The sequence below is a fragment of the Zonotrichia albicollis genome, chromosome 4 (genome assembly GCF_047830755.1).
Source record: "Zonotrichia albicollis isolate bZonAlb1 chromosome 4, bZonAlb1.hap1, whole genome shotgun sequence".
In the NCBI taxonomy this organism is placed as follows: Eukaryota; Metazoa; Chordata; class Aves; order Passeriformes; family Passerellidae; genus Zonotrichia; species Zonotrichia albicollis.
Genome location: NC_133822.1, coordinates 33,338,017 through 33,351,315, shown reverse-complemented (window position 1 = coordinate 33,351,315; position 13,299 = coordinate 33,338,017).

The following is a 13,299-nucleotide window of genomic DNA, read 5'->3' as shown; positions in this document are numbered from 1 at the left end:
GGAATCTAGACACTCTCATTTTATGTATTCTATCCCTTTCTTTTCTTTCACTATTTTTTCCCCCACAGTGTGAAAAGTGAACACAAATCATAACCTCTGTCATCCTGTCCAGAGTTGTCCAAATGGACACCATTTGCATTTGTCCAAATGGACACCAATGGTCCCTGCCATATCCAGTTGCTAGTTACCTCCAGCTCAGTTTCAACATAATTTCTCTTCCAGACCTTTAGACATGTGGAGCTCTGAAATATCTTTCCCTAAGCTCTGTTTCCAAGGTTCCCCAGGATCCCTCCATCTAAGCAAATATTGGAAACTGAGAATTCATCCAAGAAATTCTGAAATAATTGTCCCTGGTCCTAGATTCTCATGTACCAGCATAAGGCAGATTCCTTTTCCTTATACAGTATGTTCCATGACGTACTGTGGGTATTGAGGACTGCATTGTCCTGGGTTTGTGTAGTCACACGGAAAAGAAGGACATCTTTTCTCAGGGAACTCAAAATCAATATTGTCAAGACAAAGGTGTGATTAAAAGGAAGGTGAAGAGGAAATGGTTAGAGATTAAAATAAAGCCCCCTCGTGGCTAGAAGTAAAGAGGGGATAAAAACAGAAGTCATAGTTGGCAACTCTTTGTTAAGTAACGTGGCAGAAAATGAGATCAAGAAGGCCTGGAGTGGTAAGATGGTGGTGATTTTGTGGAGTTGCGCTGCTAGTAGCTGCTGGGAAGCTGGTCACATGGATGAGGAGATTCAACAGGAGGTAAGCGGGCACTTGACTGAAGAAAGGGCACCGGGATACAAATACAGATGATACCTTGCATCACCCTTTGTGTGCATCTCATACTTGAGAATGAAAAGCAGATAACTTGGCAAACACAGGCAACCTCTTGGGTGATGATGATGAAGCTATTTTTCAGCACCCAGCCTCAGACCTGATAGAAGGTACTGCAGTTATCACATGCCTTTTCTTGAGCCCTGGCAACTGCTGGTGTTGCTCCCCTGCTCAAATCCAGGACTGCAGTAGGGTGATTTCTACATACAATTCTTTATTTGCTGTTCCTTACAGGTGGCCCATTGAAGATCCAAAGCTTGATGAAAGATTCCTACACCCCTGACATATTTCAGAAGGCAGTCAGAGATCCCAGACATTGGCATGGAAGGAAAATTACTGAACTAGGTATGACTTCTGCCAGGAAAAGTACATTGCTGAATTCCTGAGATGGGTGCTGCAGCTGCCAAGGACAAAAGATGAATTTGGGCAGAGGCACAAGGGGAGTAGAAACTGGCATTTTAACAAGACAAAAGCTCTACATCTAGAATAATCCTTGGGGTATGATATCACTAGGAGGGAAGCTGTAACTGAACTACGATTTCCCCTCTTTTCAGGGAGATGGTATGGGAAATATTTCCTAGAACTTAACTTGCAGAAAGAAATGGAGAAATATGAGGAGAGTAAAAAAGACAAATCCTAGACGATGAAGGTTGAAGATTGGAGTGCATTCAACAATGAGTCCTTTTCTTCCACTATCTAATAAACCTGCCTGTGAAACCTGAACCCATTGCCTGCTAGCTGGCAACAGCAGATTTGTTCCTGGTGCTTTCTCCCCTCTCTATTATAAAGTGTTTCTGGGGAGAGCAGTGTGAGATAAATCTGAATATGTAAACAAGAAAAAAATCACTTTGTTGTTTCCACCACTGGTACAGTGGGAAGGACTAGTGTGTGATGTCCATATCCTTGCAGAAGGATGTGGTGTTGAGAGGAGCCCACACAGAAATTCAACTGCTCAGCTTGTAAGTTTGAGCAGGACCTGTGAGTGGTGTAAGAGGGCAGTGGAGGAAGGGGTGTGTGTTTGTGAGCAAACTCATCTTTGTGAGAAGATTCATAATGCTTTGACAGCTACCCCAGCAGTCCAGAGAGCACAGAGGATGCACTGGGATCCAGCCAGGGTTGTCCCAGCGGCAGCAATGTGCTAAAGCTAATGGAAATTCACCTGAGGAGGCAGCATCAGGCTGTTTGTGAAAGTTCATGCTATTTACAGGCCAAGCCAGTGAAAATAAAACCAAAGAAATGATAGATTATTTCACCTAAAGGGAACAGGAAAGCTGAAAGAAGCCTCAGGACTCCTCCAATGCACAAATCACCCCACAACATGCATGTTCCCTAACTGAAGCTCTCATAAGCCCCACTAGCCTCTGACAGACCTTTACCTAGCTCAGAGCTAAGTGGCTTTCAGAGAGAAGCACGTGCATCCAGCATCCAGTCTGTTCAACCTGGCGTTCAGGAGCGTATGTGGGCAGTGAGGACCACCCAAGGGTTGAATGATGCAGGCTATGCAGGGTCTTTAGTGCTTCCTGATGTGTTTTTCTCACAAATGTAATGGTCTTTATTGCAGACTCTGCCTTCCAGCTCCAAAGTGTAGCAATTTGGTGCAGCAATCACAAAATACATTTCTGGGAATAGCAATGCCCTGTTCTTCCCCATCTGGTCCTAAGATCTCACCATTTTGGAAGATTGATGCTTTGCTCAATAATATGAACTGTTTTGGGACAGAATTAGGATTATTACTTCACCATTGGCTGGTGATTAGATAACAGTATGCTGACTTTGTTAAAGTAGTGAAGGAGGTTAAAATTTAACTTATATGATAATCAAGTGATAATCATTCTCCACCACTAATAATTAACGGACTATTTTCAGGCAGATGTCCAAGTCTTTCCAATTAAGGAGACTGGCCAAATTGCAGCTTGTAGAAACATCCCTGTGGGTTTGCTTTGTACATCAGTACTGAGTGGCTGCTGTCTGAGCACACACCACTCTGGCCTGCCCTGAACAGCACAGCTCTGCAGGAACAGCCGGTTCTCTGTGTTGCACCCAGCACTGATGGCCAATATAACTCCAGGTACATAATGAGCACTGTCATCTGAGACCACAGCAGGTCCTAGTCCAGAAAACATGGAGCTGAAGAGAAATCTATTGATGTTATTGGGCATATTGGAAGCAGGCAGTTCAAGGCACAGCCAGCTAATAGGCAACACATAATGTGGGATGAATCCATGCATAGATGTAAAATTTCTTCCTACTAGACATTAAAAATGCCTACTAGCCATTAGAAATGGACATTAGGGCAAGCAGGCAGACTGCATGATTATGGTTCAGCTGGAAGAAAATACCCTTTTACTATTCATGAAGGACTCATTAAGAGAATAGGTCAGAAGAGAAATGGACTGAAAGGTCCTGTTGGTGCACCACTGGGCCCAAAATGGGGTATTTGCCTCTTGCAGTGAAATGAAGGCACTGTGTATACCTTTTTACAAATGAAGTTATTTTAAAACCACTTAAATAGTATAAAATATTTGGTGTTGTATAATGCACTCAAATGGGTGACAGCTGTTTGATGATAAATGAACATGCCTGTGTCAATCCCCCTTCATCTTCTTTGCTTTCCCAAAAGGTACAGCTCAGCCAGGAAAAACCACTTTCAGACAGGTGGCACATGAAAGCTGCAGAGAAAACAGATATTATAGTTTTCAGTAAGGCGGCACAGCCACTGGGGACAATCAATACCTGAAGTCTTTGAGTGCTGAAAAGAGTAATTTAGGCACAGCCTTGGCAAGGAGCATTTTCCTGTGTGGCAGAAGTGTTTTAGAGTGCTTTGGATTTCCAAACACATATATGGAAGCTCCAGGTACCATGTCACATGCAGATAGAAAAGAACAGAGTTGAAATAATGCACCTGCTCACAGCAGCTGAAATCTCCTTTCTATCCATTCTTCAGCTCTCAACAGTTCATTCCTTCTTGCTTGTTTTGTGCTGGTGTTGGCACTTCCCTGCCCATGCTCTGAACCGAGTCAAATTGATAAACCAGCAGAAAATCAATACAGAAGGAAAAACAAAACAACCCAAAAGTTAACAGGTTAACCATTAAAATTTCTAGGCAAAGGACCTTGTTGCAGACAAGGCAATGAGTGATGGGATATGCAGATGTGGGGAAAGAGGAGGAGAAGGAGAATGGAGATGGAAATGGCCTTTCACTGCCTTTTTTATGCGGCAAGAAATTAGTTTGCCTCCACTGTATTGTGTCATAGAGCGCAGTGCCATGCAACACAGGTAGCCCGTATTTGAGTGATTTTACAGGGTCTGATCATTGGGTGGCAGCTCTGAGCCAGTGTTTTTATCTGACAGCTCAGAAACTGGGGAAAAAAAGAGTTCTTCTCTGGTTTAGCGAAAGCATTCACTGAAATTGCTGTTAAAGAACTGTTTAGGTCACTTCTAAAGAGTCGGTGCACTTGAAAAATAATCAGACTACAAGGACTTGAAGCAGAAGAAGCTGGTTTCACCCCAGCTTCTGCAGCACTCTCCTCACAGCTTTTTCTAGCAGTAATGGCTACTTCCCAGTTCAGGTTTATGCATCACTGCAGTTAAAGTACAGGTCATTTTGCACGATATCACTTTCAATAAATATTTCCTATTATCCAAACAATATTTTATTTTTCTTTTCATTTAACCCTCTCACCTCTGCCTATTTTATGCTTTCCTGAATGATTCCAACCTTTGGTATCTCCACTGTGAATGACTTTGAATGGCTCATATAAAGAGATGGTAACAACTGTAAGAACAGAAGACAGACACTGCAAAAACTCATTTTAGCATCTTCAGCCAGCTATTCGATTCAATCCTTTGTGCTGTAAACTTGCATGGAAGTAAAACTCAAATTCAGAGCTACATCTATCCTGAGGTAAGCCCAGTATTCCTAAAAGAATGGAGACTTACTGCTGATCCTGCTCATAATGGGATCAAAGAGAAATCCAGCACTGCTTGAAGTGACAAGAGATCGCAACAAAAAGGGAGCAGGTGAATTGACTTCAGTGGATTTCACTCTCAGACAGTTTAAAATACAATTGTGTCTTACATTTGAAGATATTAAAAACTCTTATTCATGAAGAGAGAATGGTGATTTGAGGGTTAGGAATTACCTGTGGTGCTCCACTTGATAGGGGTAGAGCAAATGAGCCAAGGAGCAAGAAAGGTATCAAAGAAAACCAAAACTCGTATGGTGTGTTCCTCAGGGCTCACTTTGTGTTTTCCTTGCCACAGACCCCTCTCTGACAGAGCCAAAGCTTCCTGGATTGAAGCTGGAAGAGCAGTGACCCCGTGTCAGGGGTGGGAAACAGTACAAGAGGTTTAAGAACAACAACTCCTTACAGATGGAGAATAGGCTCTCTCTATTTGGGCAAAACAGGGGTGAGGGCTACATTGAAAAATATGCAAGAAGGTTCTATTGCTGATTATAGTGAACAGGCCTAGAATTTTTATGCTGAGTTGCCATTTTATCCCTCTTAATAGCATTCCTTTTCTTTTAAACCCTTGGATTCATTGCTTCTGAGCAGGAAAACTGATTATCCAAGCTCATTATGTGCCCAAGTGAAATCATTTTCTTTTCCTATAACCCGAGAGCCTTGAACTGAAATTGATTAACTATTTTTAGAAAGAAGCTCTAGCTAAATCTGACTTCTTCCCCTGCCAATCACACCTATCAAGGGAGTGCAAAACAAGCCTATCTGAATGCAGGTGCCTAGGAATTATGGCCTGTCCCTTTTACCAAATACATCAATATGACTAAAAAAGAGCTGGGGTTGTTTGAGATCTTTCACCATCTTGAACTAGAAGCTGGAGAGGAGAGGTAGCATTTTTGGACAGATAATGGGATGATAGTGGTGTTATATTTTGAATTTTTTGTTTGGTTATCTAACACCCCGCAAGAGGTTTTCTGAATCTCAAGGCTGGCTACTTTCCTTTTCCAACAGCTTTCTTTAGGGTTCTGAAGACCCTTGCAGTGTCTTCCTTGCCACAGCTGGATGAAAAGAAGCACAGGACTTGGCTGCTACTAACAGCTCTCTAGCTGGCAGCTCTCTAAGGAGCTAATAGGAGATGCTCTAAGGTGCATGTAGACAGGAGATGACCTAATGGGGTACATTGTCTTCCAGGAAGCCAGAAGGAACCTCTGGCCAAATCTTTTGTGCCTTCCTCAGAAGTTGCAAGCCTCAGACTTTTCTATGACCCAGGAAGAGGTCAACTGTCTACTGCCAACTACAAGTGTCCCAGTTCTGAAATATGAAAGCACAATTCAGCTTTTGAGAAAAATCTATGTTTTTCCTATAAATAAAACAGGGGCAGGGGCCATTCTCTGGCTCTCTGGTAAAATGGCACAGGCTGGCTGTATCTGCAGCCTTGCTGCTCTCCTTTTTCTCCCACAGAGCCTCTGCAGTGTAAAACACAGATCAAGTTCTGTGTCTCTTTTATTCAGCTCAAAGTGCCCAACACACTGTGTTACAGCTGCACTCTGAGTGAAAAAGGATGTGCTTTGCCCAGCCTGGGTGCAAAGCCTGCTGGAATGCTGCTGAAGGACACTGCCTACAGCCCCAGCCAGTACAGCTGTGTCCATGTTGCCCAGTGGGAATTGTTGCTACCCTGTGCTGTCTCCCAGATGGTGCCAGGTTGTTATCTTGGAGAACACTGGATGGCAAAACCATGGCAGGGGGAGTGCTGACAACAAAACAGTGCAAGCAGTTGCAAGGCAGTGTGTGATACTACATCTTGGCCCTGAATTATTTGGCACTAATAACTCAGGCAATGTGACTGCTAGCATCAGCATTTATGAAGCTCACGAGCTTTCAGGGATATTTTGCAGTCAGTTTTTTAAAATAAAGGGCCCTTGTCTCTTACAAGCACTGAGTGTGAGACTAGACAAAGGGAGAAGACAACAATTTCCAAGAAGCTGCAAACAACCCCAGCTTTCCTTCACATGACTTACAAAAGTACAAATTAAAAAGACCTGGCCCTCACTCCTAGGAGCCAGATAATTATCACAAGACCCAGGAGTCAATTTAATTTGTATCAGCTTCCCTAACTACTCTGCAACCTAGGATATTTTCCCAAAGAGAGTGTTCTGGTCACCTTCCCACTCTGTCATAAATTTGAGACATTATGGACCATTTAGAGCTATTTCTGACCAGCCACACACTGGCTGGGACCAATGCAGCTGTTCTTTGTTTACATTCCACTTTCAAAGTCAGACTTTGCTTCAAGGAGCAGAAAGTATGTCATTTCTAAAGGATGGGGGGGGGGGGGGTAAGGGAATATCTAGGTTTTGTGAGAGAGAAGTTGTGTCCAGGCAAGCTGGAAGGAATTCAGACAACAAGGTTTCCACTGCTTTTTGTTGAAACCTATTTCCAAAGGAAATGCAGAAGAAGAAAGGAAGAAGTTTTCTATCCTCAGACTTCCATCCAGGGAGATCAAGGACTGCAGCTGCAGTAATTCCTTACAATTTCCATAGGTATTTGGAAGGTGACAGAGGAGATAAATGGGTGAAAATGCTTTGTCCCCTCCATTGCAATGGGTGATACCCATGTGCAGCCTGCTCCTAGCCTAGAGCTAGTAAGGAATTCAAGGATTGGGTATTCAATAATATAACCTGAGGATATTTTAAATACTCAAGACTAGAGACAAAACTTAGTGGTTCACCTTTATCATTCTGAAACAAGTAGTTATTTATCTCTGCCTCCACTATCAAGTCAAATTAGAAGTTGTGGTTTTCTTGATTATATCCATGCATGTGACACACCCAGGATATTGTGAAGTTCTGGAAGTCAAGGTTTTTTAGACCTTTGTGAGACCTTCAGGTCTATTTCTTTGTTCAGCACCATTTATTTGTTCCTGATTAATCAGAAGGAAAAAAGCATGACTATCTCAGTATGATGCTGCTGCACTGCCCTATGCGTGGTTGCTGAATCTTTCCCCACTTATATTTTACTCTGTTTCTAAATCAATATTACCTTATGCTGGCATACTTCTGTAATTCTTTAAGTGACATGAATAAATTCTCTAATATCAAACACTTCTGCTTTACTCTCTCTTTCTTTTCAAAAAGGAAGATGCTCTCAAAATAACTCTTTTGGGTTGGTGGATGTCTGGGCCCTGAGCACAACCTTTTTCATGCCTTCCCTCAAAAGGGGTTTGGCTGCCCATGCTCAAGGCTGCCTAAACTGGAATCATCCTGGCTGAGAGTCTCCCCACCTTCACTCAGAAGGTGCTTGTAAATTCAGGCCCTTGCCTGAGCTGTGGCACAGCCATATTTGTGCCTGGTGATGCACATTGCTGAGTGTGGTCCATGGGATTGACTTCCTAGCTTGACCTTAAGTCTGGCTACTGGGTAGGGACTTCCTATGGGGTCTGGATTGATGGCTGACTCTGGTCACTCTCACTGCTCTACATTTCCTGTTACTGTGGGATCACACCATTGTCACTGAGGTCAATGCCTTGCTGTCACCCTCAGCTCCCAGCTCACCTTCCCTCAGCAAGCAAAGCTTGTGACTTCCATAGCAGCAGGCTTGGCATTTTACATGTGTACACACATCTATTGTGCTTGCTCACGCTAGAGAATACAAAGCAGGGACACCAGAGAAATGTAACCAGCAGTTGAGACAGAGGTTTTGTAAGGACTGTGGGACTGCAGAGCTCCTGCAAACAGAAAATTATTTCCGTGCAGACCGTGAAGTCTTTTATGCCTCAGGAACACTTCTGTGGTTTGAGACTTCAGAGCAAATTGCTAATTTTTGGAATGTAATTCAATACTCTAGGGGTTGTTAGAGCTACTTTCTCCATTACCTTCACAGCTGTCAAGTCAATTCATGAATGAAATGTACAGATCTTTCTCAAAATTAAAACCAAGGTAATTTCTTCCTATTCTTATTTCATGTGTTTTATTTCCTGCCAATCTCTTTGCTGGAGAGAAAGATCATCTCCTCATTCACTATTGAACTTTTTCTCTTTCCCCTATCTCTTCTTAATTCTCTGTTCCTTCCTCCCTCTCATACTCTCCAATCTGACTGTTCTGTTCTCTTCCTGAAAGGAAGCAGAAGTAGCAACAAGATAGTGCAAGACACATCTAGTATATCGGAGGAAACATAAGTCAAACAAACACATACAGCTTCTGTTTTTCTCACGGTTTTTGTTTTGCAGAAATAATTTCAACAGAGCTATGCTCTTACTGGCATGGGGAAGAACCAGCCTTCTTTGCCAATCTGATTAGTTGTTATCACCACTGTCTCTAGTGTAACACGTTATTCTCCACTTAAGTGCAATTATTAGCAAGTCCTGTTACTAAATGTGCTACAATGTGTCTCTCACAGCAAAAGCAGGGGACAGTGATTGAAAAGGTAATGAAACCAGATGGATTAGCATGCTCTGCTTCCTGTTCTTCCTCATCCTGTAGAGAACCAGCTTCCTCCCTAGTCTGGACATAATACTCAGGTCTGCAAGCTGGATACTATGCTAGCTGCAAGACCAGCCTGTGTCCTTTTGCCAAGCTCCATCTCTCAGATTCATCAACAAAGCCTCTTCAGGTCCTTCAGGGGACACCAGCCAGGAACTTTGTTTTTACAGCAGTTATTAAAGCTCAGAGTCACATTCATGATTTGATGACCCTGAGAACACTCCACCCATGTGCCAGCTGTAAGAGATGTAGTTATTGTAGGGTCATGTTGTAGTCACTGTAGGGTCTTCAGTGGGAGGCTTTCTGAGTAGAAAATGGATCAGGCTGAAGAACACAGTGGGAAATGGTAAAATGAACATGGACTGGAGAAAGCAGAGACACAGAAAGTGCTGGGTGATGAGAACTGCTGGGAATAACCACAGTATTGATCTGTGTTTATTTCACTAGTCAAGATTGGCCCCACATGGGAAAGTGGCAAGAAGTCTCCAACATCAGTTGCTGCTCTTAGAACAGGCTGGAGTCTTTGCCTTTTATCAGAATTTTATCTGAGTCTTAGAACTGAAAAAGTCTTAACTGTTTGACTCTGCTTGTTTATAAATCAAAATGGTCTTGCAAGAAAAGTAAGACTCTGGTCTGCAACCTGTGCAGAAAAGTTGGAATTGTTTTCTCATAGGTAAAATTAATTTTCAATAAATACGCTAATTCAAAAGATAGGTCTAAAGGGTTAAGTTTGATGCTTTTAAGCCTCATTAGGCTTCATGCCTTTGGATCAAAAGGGCCTCATAACACTTGCTAAAATTGCAAATACATCGTTCCCTCTCTCCCCCACCTAAAAGGAATCGCAGCCATTCTGACATAGTGAGCTATCATCTAAGACTTGTGATGGTACTTTTGTCTCTCTTCCTGAGCTGCAGAGGCCTGAAACCCCAACACAGAAGGAAGGCTGGTCAAGCAAGTGTGAGTATAACACAGAAAGCCTAAAAGAGCAGCTCTCCCCAGTGAGAAACCTGTTGTTGGAGGAAATGAGAGTACCAACACCAACTGGGTAATGCTGAATGGGAATTTATTTAGCTGAGCACTCACATCAGTATCAGTGTCCTAGGATAAGCATAACTCTGACTCCTGGTAATTCTCTGCATAGTTTTGCAAAAAGTAAGGGTCTAAGCTGAATGAGAGGACTCTCAGGACCTAAGCAGTGTAGTGTTGAATTTGTACCTCTTAACAAGACAAAGAATGTAGTAGACATTTGGAAAAACAACTAAGAACATAATTACAGATTTTTTAAAAGCCAAACAAATGCTCTCAGCAGTCCACTGCTCTTCTAGCAGTCAAGAGAGATCTCATTAAAAAGTCAGCAAGGGCAAGATATCAGTGAGTGATTTATTGTTTAACGCAAAAACTAGATGCCTCGTTAAGCAAGATATTCAACTTTGCCTTTGTGGGTTGTTTTTATTTGGTCAATACATTACCATGCCCACCAAATGAGCCCACTTGCCTTAGCAAGAGTTCTGCCTCTAGCAAGTCATATGCAAAAGTGAGAGACACCCACTCTGTTTAGCTACAAAGTCACAGAAAGGAGAAAGCTTCCTGGCAAGGAAAACACATTTCAAAAACCTAGCAGCTGAAAAACTCGTGTCCCTCTATCAGTAAACAAACATTTCTCACAGGTGGATTTGCAGAGAACCCGCTCTTCCTTTTTCTTTTCTGAAAAACCTCCATGCAAGAGGGACCTGAGTCTGTGTTGAGGAAAAGTCACTGTTAATCAGGAAAAATTAATGTGCCCTTCCCTGAGAATTCAAACTCCAAGAACAGGAGCTGAAGTTGTCTCTGCTGTCATGAGAACTCCTGGATCAGCTTGGTTGAGTGCTCTGTTTTTCAGAAACAGCAGCCAAAAGACAGCAAGGAATGATTTTGTCTTTCCTAGCAGCCCAAGGACAGCTTAACCTTGCAAGAAAGACCTGTGATTGAGCCAAGTCACTGTCAGGTCCAAAAAGTCAGACAGGCTGCCAAGACTGGGTTGTTTTAACCATTGTAGAGTTACTGCTTGAGAGACCACAAGTCCATGGCATTCAGTACTGTGAATCATATGTAAGGCAAAGGATCTTCCCAGTTTGTGTTTATTTCTGGAAAGTTCAGTGCAATGATGTGCTGGTTTGGGCTTGGATAGAGTTAATTTTCTTCAGTAGCTGTTATGGGGCTGTGTTTTGGATTTGTGCTGGAAACAGTGTTGATAATTCAGGGATGTTTTAGTTACTGCTGAGCAGTGCTTACACAGAGTCAAGGCCTTTCTGCTTCACCCCACCAGTGAGGAGGAGGCTGGGGTGTGCAAGAAATTGCACAAGACACAGCCAGGACAGCTGACCCCAACTGACCCAAGGGATATTCCATACCACATGGCATCATGGTCAGCACATAAAGCTGAGGGAAGAAGAGGGAAGGGGAATCTTTGGAGTCATGGCATTTGTCTTCCCAAGTCACCATAACACTAAGGAAAGGATTGAGCCCTGCATTCCCAGGGATGGCAGAGCTCTTGCCTTCCCATGGGACGTGGTGAATACATTCCCTGGTTTGCTTTGCTTCTATGAACAGGTTTTGCTTTCCCTATTAAACTGTCTTTTGCTTTCCCTATTAAACCTCAACCCACAAGTTTCTCACTTTTATTCCTCCTTTTTCCATTCTTTTTCCCCTCCAACCAAGAGGTGCTGAGTGGCAGTTGCCACCTGGAATGAAACCGCAAGCATTTTCATCACCTTTTGTTCCAATACCTTTTTTTGAGCACCCCAGAGGCTCCAACACGTAAGAGTAATGGCTGAGTTCCTCTCTCACACAGGTGCTGTGCCTCAGCCCTGCCAGCTGTGGTACTAACTACATCTTGACTTTAGTGTAGGTCCAGCAACTAGGTTCCTGATGAGATGTCATAAAATTAAGAAGAACAGGGAAGTAAGTATTTTCAGCGTTACATTTTGCTTAACCAATTTCCCAGAACTGTGATATTTTTCTGCTAGTGAGATGTAATGATCTCTTACCAGAGGCTGAACTTTGCTGCTTGTTCCCTTTTCTGTTAATCTGCACTCAGAACCTGTCCTTTAAATCACCATTCTCCTGGTGTGCAATGCTTTTTGAAATGAAAATTCATTTCCATAAATTTAAGCAGTCAAGAAACAAAATATTGGTTTTACACAGTGAATGCTGTCTTAAAGGCACATTGTTGTTGCTAAGCCTGATGTGCATAAAACTGTCTCCATTCAAATAGTAGCACTACAGAGTATGTAATAGCACTATTGAGTACTTCATAGTAGTACTACTAAATATGGATTCTGCTTAAACCAAACCCACACAACTGAGGCATTAAAATTCAAGTCACACTCTGATTACATATTTTAATTTAACTGATAATATCGCTCTGCATCAATAGAAGTGAGGCAAATACACTCAAATAGAGACAGTGTAATGTAAGATATATTTATCTTTTTAATCTTGGGGGGAAAAAAGGAAGGGGCTGGTGGCATCTAATGGAGTGAGAGGCAGTGAAATCTCTTACGGTTTTCTCTAACCTGGACTGCAGCCTTTGTGAAGAGAGTTCTGCAGGTTTGGGCAGTGCCTTCAGCAACTGAAAGGAGCAGAGCTCAGGCAACTTTGGATCACATCCACCACAGCTTCTTAGGAATCAGTGACAGCTGGAAGTGCATCAGAAATTTAAAAAATTAAAAGCTAAAAGATAAACAGAGTAAGCCAAGGAGTGGAATAAGAAGGGAAAGCTACTTGACAACAATTTTCAGAGCATACTGTAAAAATGAACATTGGACACAGTGTATGGACATGAACTTGAGAACGGAGAGTTTTCACCTTCACATTTCCCAAAAGGCACACATGTACACTTCTCTCTTCATGCTCTTTTCCCAGACTTAAAAAAAAAAAAAAAGGAAAAAAAAGAAAACAAAAGAGGTGTGTAAACTTATCCTTTTAGATTCCTCTGAACAGGCAGAAGAATTTTCCTACTTAGATGGAGAGACCTCAGTAAAGAAAGA